Source organism: Ochotona curzoniae, unplaced genomic scaffold (genome assembly GCF_017591425.1).
Source record: "Ochotona curzoniae isolate NIBS_2020 unplaced genomic scaffold, NIBS_Ocur_1.0 scaffold_4505, whole genome shotgun sequence".
Taxonomy (NCBI): Eukaryota; Metazoa; Chordata; class Mammalia; order Lagomorpha; family Ochotonidae; genus Ochotona; species Ochotona curzoniae.
In genome coordinates this window covers 27,600,690-27,610,391 of record NW_024467118.1, presented here as the reverse complement: position 1 = coordinate 27,610,391, position 9,702 = coordinate 27,600,690, and positions in this window count along the sequence as shown.

Here is a 9,702-nt window from a genome sequence, read left to right as displayed (position 1 = left end):
AGATTGAAGTAACCTCAACTTCCACATTGTTTCAAGGGCATCTGATATGATTATGTCGGTGAAAAGATAAAGGTCTTTCTTGTTTAAGTTCATCTGTGGCTTTCTATTTGAGAATCAAGCTTAACCGAACTACACTCATTCATTTAATTTGAATTTAAATTATTTGATTATAGATAAAAATACATGAAAGGACTATGTTAAATATTTCAAAAAGTATCACTTTAAATCCTCAGATAACAGGCTGTGAAAATACCCTGCTTCAAGACTATTTTATTTTTGAAATGGCATCACACGTGGGTCTTTGTGTGTATATATATGTAACTGATAATAGAGAATTCATGGTAATGTGAAACTGTCAGGCATACTAGTATCAAATGATTTAATACCAGAACTTCTGTACAACCAAACTTAATATTTTTATTATCTCCTCAGCGAATAACTACCACTTCCTCCCTGGGCCTTCTTAAATCCCTTATCTCTTGGTCTCTGTACTAAATTCATTTCTACATATCTTTTTTTGTTATCATAGTAAATTGTATATCTAGCTGCTAAACCTTTATCATATGCATTCTGCTTCTCAATCTTTAATCAACATTTTTATGATTGTGCCTTTAATTCAACAGTTCTAGCTTTTTCATACATAATAAGCTTTTATAGAGCTTCAGGAATTACATTAAGAAATTTATGCACGCTACTTCTTTAATTTTTACAACTGTATTAGGTAGATGATTTGTAGATGAATAAAGAAACTGAATTATGGAGAGAAAAGTAATTTGGCAAAAAAGTGCAGAGGCAGTAAATAGCCAAGGTAAGAATCTGAACAAGTTCTTAGTTTTAGAGCTCAGATTGTGGCCCCCACGCTATATTTGCATAGCATTTAAAAATTGACACACAATTACATCAAATTTCTTCCACTGCTAGTTTTGTGTTTAATTCTCTCTTTCACTCTTTCCTCCGTTTTCTTTCCTGCTATCCTTAGTTGCTTCCCTTTCTTTGTCTTTCCGTCTTTCTCACCCCTTTTTCCTCTTTCCTCGACTCTTCCTTGTGTTTTTATTGTTTCTCTCATATTTCTTCTTCTTTAGGAAAGAAGGCATGCTGTATTAGAAGTCTGTAGGATTGCTGCGTTTCTCTTTCACTTTATGACAGTTGATCTCTACAAGAAATCATGAGCTCCCTGTACTTGCATGAAATCTCCCATTACTGCTGTAGCCATAATTTCATATCTAGGAAATTACTTTCTGAAAACAACACATTCGTTCTGGAGGATTGTTGCGCAGACAGGTCTAAGGGTAGGATCAATTTCCTGTTTATTGCCCCTTTCTCTTCATTTAGTGCAGGTGTCTGAGCTGCACTTTGCCATGTCCCTGAATTCCAAGTAGCTTGACAGACAGTTCCTTTGTGAAAGTTTGTAACTGGATAGGGGTTTTCTTTCTGGATATCTTCATGCAGTAGCTATGAAATACGGCAAGGCGAGAAGAAAAATTCTGCTCTAGTATTGCTACCGCCACCTCTAATATAATTTTGATATGTGAGCCTAATTAAACAAGCAATAAATACTGGAGTTACAGGAATAAAAAGCATCATTTTGGGAAAAGTGGTGCATGACTGAGAAGTAAATGGAATGAATATGATAAAGGTTTAGTAGAGGAAGGTACTGTTTACAATGATACCAGAAAAGAGATATGCCAAAATGAATTTAGTCACAGAGAGGAACAGCTAAGGAATTTGGAAAGGCCCTGGGAGGAAACAATATTTGCTGTGAATTTTAAATAAAAATGACTTTCAGCTAGGGAGATAATTATATAAATATTATGTTGGGATGTGTTGCAGCACTGATATTCAATCAAGTTCCAATTGTAAAAATGGCATCTTTACATTATTTAACCTCACCTATGCTTAACAGTGATGCTGAATAATTACTAATTTATTTGATTTTTTCATCATCATAGTAGCTGAATAAGTGCTGTTTTATAGGAACAAATAGGCACAGCAAGGTTAAGCATATTCTCCAGGGTAAAACTACTGAATAGAAAATCCGAGATTCAAAGCTAGGCAATTTGACTCCAGCAAACATTCTCTTAGCAACAGCACCAATTTGTAGTCAAGACAGAAAGGCATTCTTTTCCTCTGTAAGAACAGATGATTCTATTTACATATACATCTAAATCTTGCAAATGCCTAGCATTCATGCTAGCTCAGAGCCCATTGGATGTAAAAGCATAAAGCTAATTCACAACATTCATTCCCAAAGGTCTGTGTCTTATTGACCTCTAAGTTATAACAGCAACAAGTATTGTCAGTATGTTTAAAATTTTTAAGTGACAAAGCAAATTGTTCCAAATGTTTCAGTACATTTTCTAGAGCAACTACCTGTTTTAAAGACGTAAAAATGTGTCATCCATTTAAATAGTCAATTTCACACAAATCGCCATCAGAACACCAGTAAGATTATTTTAAAATTATGTATTAGCCCATTTACAGAAAGAAAAATGTTTTCTTACAATTACATGAAAAATTTCAAAGGAAAATACAATCCAATGTACTGCCTTATAACTTAAACACCTTTGTAATAGATACAGAAAGCGATAGTTTTACTAGGAGTGATTCGAACATCCTGTTCTGGACCCTGTATCACTTCCTGCTTCCTTTCCCAGGGCTCACAAAAATTGCACCCTTTTTGTCATCCACCAATGAGACCTATGGCACTTTACCTGACAGTCTCACCCATCTTTCACAGTCCCTGCCCTTAGTTCCCACCCACCTACCTGTGGCTTAGATCATCTCATTCACCAATATTTTAGGGCCTGTCCACAGCCCCTCCCAAACAATTCCTCACACCCACCATGCCGTTCAGGCTCACCTGGATATTATAAAATGAGCCTCCATGTGTGCCTCCTTCCCTTTCCTGGCTCTCTCCCATTCTCCTCCATCTTTCCTCTTCCCATGCATGCCCTGGCAACTCCCCCATCCTGTCACCGTGGCAAGAGACCTTTCCCTTCTTGTTCTCTACCCCACCACTCCTACCCCCATTCCTACCCCGTTAGAATAAAGGATCCCCTAAGAACATCACAGCATCTAGCATTTGGCCTGCAGTAAACTTATCATGAAAAGAAGACAGGACTGCAGGAACTAGCTGCAAGCAAGAACTTAAGTGCACCTAAAAACTAACAGGAAATTTTTTGGTATCAGGATTTTACAGGTATTCAATATAATTCCTACTCTTATATTCATATCTAGAAATGGACTATGACTAATAATAAGATTTTAACTATTTACTCTCAATCTTGTTTCATGATCATTAATTTTCTGAGAAAAAAAAGGCTTATTTATTTGATCTGGAACAAACACAACAAATAGTAGATGTGCTCCTAAAACTTTTTTAGTGTATATGACTTGAAAATGCTTACTGGAAGCTCCTTCATTTAGTACTTTCCCAAATCACGTAATTTTTATGGTGTGTGTACATGTTTGTTTATCTTAACATCAGCTTGGTATAAACCTGCCGCACACCCAGACTCTCCCAGGGCTGTTCATTCCCAATACGCCTGTTTGGAAAGATGAGTGATGATCAGATTTCAACAGTGCTAAGTGGGAGACACATCCCAACATTTTGCCTCCTCGCGGTTTGTTATCATTTCTGCAGTGACCACTTCCAAGTAGAAAAGTAAGAATGTGTTCTCTAAGTCAGAAGTAGTTTCCCATGCTCTTCGTATGGTGGGGTTCCTTTTCTCAGAAAAATCCCTCTTGGGAATATGGCCAACAAGGACAGTGTAGCCAAAGCGATGAGTTTTCCAGGCGAAATTTTGAGCCTGCAATCTTACAGAATTCTTCTGAGAAAATAACACCTATTGGGAATCAACAGTAAAGCCTTCTTGTGTAAAATGATGAATAAAATGAGCTTCATTCACCACTGAATTAAGTGGATGGAATTCATTCAAGTTCATGCTTCAGCCTGGTCGCAACACTGTCATCAATTCTGCTATTCAGTACTGAGCTAGTCAACATATCAGCACGTATTTATGAAGTTGCTGCTTAAGGACCTGTGCCAGGAAATGTGTGTATAATACTAAATCATCATGTTCTGACTACATCCTGATCGGTGTGGTCACCTATTCATAGGCCCTTTTGGATTAGGTTGAATGACCAGGTCATTCCTCCCACTGCAAAACCTGACTCTTACAGAGCTAGACGGTGTTCCAGGAGATGCCCCCTTAGGCTGAGGGTCAAGCAGCCCTTAAGCCTTGCTTCTAAGGACATGTTTTTCTTTTTCCCTTCTCTTAACATACTCCCTTATTTTTAAGGTACTCTTAATGATTTAAAAGATATGCAGAGTAATCAAGGATATTATTGTCTAAAAGAAAAGGAAAATCTGTAATAACTTTGTGCATAAAAACATTGATTATTTTATGCCCATGGTAATATGACTGACTTTTGAGACAACTTGAATGTTTTGCCACACAGCATACAAAAATTGATAATAACGTGGAAGAAACAAGCTTAGATATTCAGACAAAATGTAGAAAGTGTGGATGTTGAAAACATACCCTTCTTGACCCTACAGTTCTGCCTCTAGGAACTTATCCTGTAGATGGACTTTCATGTGTACACAATGATTTTTGTTCAAGATTTTGGTTGCAACATTTCTTTAACACAAAGGGACCAAAACAAGATATACATATCTGACCTCACAGAACTGGCTGAAACAGTTATGACAATTTCATTGAAGTGTCCTGTAACCTTGGAGAAACATGAGTTAGAGTCATATGTAATGGCAAGAGGTAATAGTGTAACACTATTAACAATATGACAAAACAATACTGTGGTATATATTTTTAAAATGCCTTTTTGTTGATGTACTAAGTTAGCTTATATGTACAGTGAATGATATCCATTATCAACACCTCTTTTGGGCATTAGGAGTACATGAGAAATTACCTTTTTTACTTCATATACATTGTTTCAATATTTAACAAAATGATTCTGCATATTCAAAAGAGAGACTGCTTCTGTGTACAAGAGGATTTGCTTATTATTGCTCCTAGAAATGGCTCAAAAACATGAAAGACTGTCTTCTGGGTTAAAATCTTTGTGCCTTAAAGACTGCTTGTAGATTGAAGGGCTTACTTCTAACCAAAATGTACATACGCTATGCTAAATAAAAATGCTATTAATAAAAATTTGTTTTAGAACACAAGGGTTATATCTACATTTTACTACCTAATAAATTGTGTAATTTTTATAGTATGTATACTTTATCACTGTAAAATTTTATTTGCATAAGATAGGAATAAAAATCTACTCTTCAAACTAACTTGCTTTTTAATTTTTTTCATCCAATAAAAGGTAGGAAGATGGAGAGACCCACAAAAGCCAGGGCTGTCCTAAACTAAGGAACTGAGAACCCAAGGATGTTTCCATGTCGGTGCAGCGACCCAAGTATGGAGCCCTTGTCTCCTACCTCCTTTGTGTGCATTAGCAGGAAGCTGAAGTGCAAGTGGACGAGCTGAGACTGAAATGAAAAGCTCCTGCACAGGATACAGTGTCCTGACTGATGACCTTACTGCAGCACCAAATGCTCTCCCCGAAGCTCATGTAATTTATTTGGAAATTAGGTAAGATAATTCTGTTTTCAATGTTTTTCTGTTGCTTTAACATATCTCCTAAAAGAATATAATTCACTTAGTTACAATGGCTCAGAACCAAAATGAGCAGAAATCCGATGAAGGCTCTCTCACAGCATCTTAACAGCCCGGTAGAGGATGTCACCCGGCAAGAACAAGAGAGTACCTGTGGTCAGGTGTGTCTTCCTCTAATAACACTACAGATCACATCATACACACCTTTGCCCATGATGCGATGCAACCATGATTGCTTCCCAAAAACTCCACCTTCAATATCACCAACATGATGATTTGGGGATTAAACTTCTAACACTTGAACTTGGGGAAGTACATTCAAATCGTAACAGATGGTGAACTGAAAAGTTGTTTGAAAACAAAAACCCACAAAATTCATTTCAAATACTTCGGGGTTCAGTAATTAAGGAGTATGTAGGTAGATCGAAAGTTAAATGTAGCACCTTTAACATCAGAAAAGGCCTGATACTTTTCAACTCTGTGAAATCCTGCAGTTTTCTTAGCCTATCAAAATGTGCCATCCACGTGAAGAAAATGGTAACAATCATTCTTAATCAGTTTGGTGATGTTTCCATGAAATTTTGCATGTAACATGCTCAGCTAGAATTTTGGGATATGGCATAGACAGCAATGAGAGCTGTGATTTTTATTCTTCTAGGAAAACATATATATATATATTCCAAATTTATATAAATAATTTTTAATATCAGCAAATTACATATAGTTCAAATATTACACCAAAATGAAGGCAGAAATCCTTTCATGTGTGAAAGAATGCCATGTTTTTTTTATTTTGTATTACTATAATAGAATATCATGGACTAAGTAATGTATAATGAACAGAAAGAAATGTGTTTGGATCATGACTATGGGATGAGAAGTCCAAGGTTGGAATCCTACTTCTTACTTCATTTACATAATGTAAGGCATTAAATATGTGGGAAGTTGTACACGAGAAACAGCAAAACGGGGTTGAGCAAACTTTGATAAAAAAAATCCATGCTCTGCACAACAAATCTACTTCTACAATAACAGCATTAATGAAGGCTCTGCTCTCATGGCTCAGTCACTCTTAAAGCTTTTATTTCTGCCCTTTGCTTATTACGAATTAAACTTCCAACACATGAACTTACAGGGCAACACTGAAACCATACCATTCTGCCCATGTTGCACAAAATTTATTCTTTTAACTTGCAAAATTGCACTTCGTCTTAACAGACCTGGAAGTCTTAACTTACTCCAGCATCAACTCAAAGTTCAATGTCTGAAATCTGTAATCTAAATCAGATATGAGACGTAACACTATTTTCTTCATTATATTGGCTTTTGATGTCTCCATTTCTACCTGCATGCTGATATCAGCCTTGTAGACCATCACAGGTCCAGAATCTCTCTCCATTTCTAACCATCCTCTGAGCCTTGGTCAGAATCATGCTTAACACTATACTCACAGTAACCTACATGATTTTTTTTTAGTTTTATTTCCTAGATTCTTCCATGCTCTACTATTACTCAATCACTAAGCTTATTCTTTACTTACACATTTTACAAAATCTGCCTAACTCTTGACACTATTTATCTGTCCCAGTCACTTCTGGCATATGATCATAAAATTTATACAAATGGATTCATTCGCTATGCATGTAATTATATCTAACAGTGGTAGAACTTGAGAAATTCAAGATCAAGGAGATGTTGAGGAGGGATCCAGGGTTTTTGTTTTCTTTTGCCTCTCATGCACAAAAGAATTTGAAGCTGAGAGTTGGTAAAGGTGAGCAAAGTAACAATATTTATTAGCAAAGAGTAAAAATAAGAGGCTCACCTGTCACAGGTGTTTTGGGATCACTCTTTTATTTGACTTGGAATCCAAGGAAATGGCACTTTTGGCACAGTTTTCCAAGAAAGGACAGAAATTTTCAGGAATTTGCTGGTTGTTTATCTGCTAAACTTTTTAGGAGGTAACAAGGTGTCATCGTATTGGATGCCAAATGTCATTCATGGTAATTTTATTATAATTATACTACAATAGGTTATAGGTCATCATGGGGACACAGTTAGCAGCCATGCTGAGTACCAACACTGATTCTAACCATTGGCTTCACTGTAATAGCAGTTTCAGCTTGTCAGGCATGCAAGGGGTTTTAAAAGCAACTGTGGAGGAAGGTGTGATAACACACATCCTCCAACCTTTTTCTGATCCCCAGCTGCTCCCTTATCTGTAGCAGAATCACATCTGGTGAGGCAACTTCTTCCTGCATCACAACACAAGATAAAATAACAGGACAAAAGAGCATGTGCACCATAGCCAGACAGGGCCATATTTGCTTCTAAAAAACACAATAGACACACCTATCACATGACATTACATCATTTGTGAGTCATTTGTGTTAGTCATTGTATTTGACTTTTTAATACACTGTCTCATCATATCTTCACTGTGTTCTTAGCAAATGATGATTCTATGAGTCTTTTACTGATGAAACAGGTAGCAGGAAACGTTAAGAAACCTGTGACCGATGCTTTGGCACAGTGATGATGCCTGTGGCACCAGCATTCCACATGTGTGCAGGTTCAAGTCCTGCTGTTGCTCCACGTCTGAACCAGCTTCCTACCATTGCACATGGTAATGCAGTGGAGGGTGGCCCAGGATGCTTGGGACCCTGCATTCATGTGAAAGACCTGGAAGAAACTCCTGGCTTCTAGCAGTGAGCTGGCATAACGCCAGCCATTGCATTCATCTGGGAGTAAACCAGTGGGTGGAATATCCTGAACTCTCTTTGCCTCTTACTCTCATAACCTCTTTCCAAAATAAATCAAAAAAGAATAAATCAAAAAAGAAATTACCCTAGCTAACAGAGCTATCCACTGTCAGAACTGAGTTGTAATCTGCGTTTGGTTGACTCTATGTGTTTAACCAGGCTCTAGTTCTAGGAATATATATGATGAGTTTAATATATCTCCTAATAAATGCACCATTATGGAATTGAGCAGACCAAGTCACAGAAAATCCTTGTGCAGCACAGTGTATTAAGTCCCTGCTTGGAAGCCAGAAATCCCCTGTCGGCGTGTTTATGATCAAGTTCCACCTTTCTATCCAATCCAGGTTTCTTCTCACATACCTGGAAGGCAGAAGATGATGATCCAAGTAGCTTGTCGCATGCCACCTACATGAGAGATGAAGGTAGAACTCCTGGCTTCTGGCCTCACCCTGGCCCAGACCCACTTACTGCAAGCATTTATGGCAATGAATGAACAGGTAGAAGATCTCTCTTCCTCCTCACTTGAATTTTTAAAAAAATAACAAACAAAACATTAAAATAAATTTTATAGAGTTAAAAAACAAACTAGCAGACTATTACCTGCCATGCTGATTATTTTTCAAAGGGACAAGAAACTTTCTGTAAGAGTGATTTTACTGAGACTTGGAGACAAACACTGACAGTTCTCTGAAACAAGCACAAGTCACGTGGTATCTCTTTTTCTCCTTAGATGATGAAGCATAAAGTCCCTTGAAAACACAGATGCTACAAGAAACATGCTTCTTCTTGGCTTTTTGTTTTCTTAAGCTTTTAGTTGCTAAAAATTAGTGAAGAGAACAGTGTTTGCTATTCATAATGAAGAATACGAAAGGCAGCACTAGAAAGTGAATAAACATTGACAAGGGACCATTGTCTACTGCTTCTTAGAGTATCTATTAACAGGAATCTCTGAATACAAGTACTCCAATAGGGTTCACAGGTGTCCAAGATAGCTTTTAACTGCTGTGCCCAGTTCTGGCCCATTTTATGTAGTTTTGCGTATATTATTATATATTTAAGGAAATTCTGGATACTGAACAGTGTGAGGTTGTTGATGGGATAAACTGCGTCAATAACCTTATCCTGATTTTTTGTGGGTGATGACAGGAAGTGCTGGCACCATTCTCAAACTTACAAGAAATTTAATTGCTAAAATCCTTACCTTGAGTTTAATGATATTCTTTAAATTCTTTGTCCACATAGGGTTCAAGGACGTGACTTTAGATTTCATTAAACATATTATTAAAATGCAGTATCCATACTAAGAA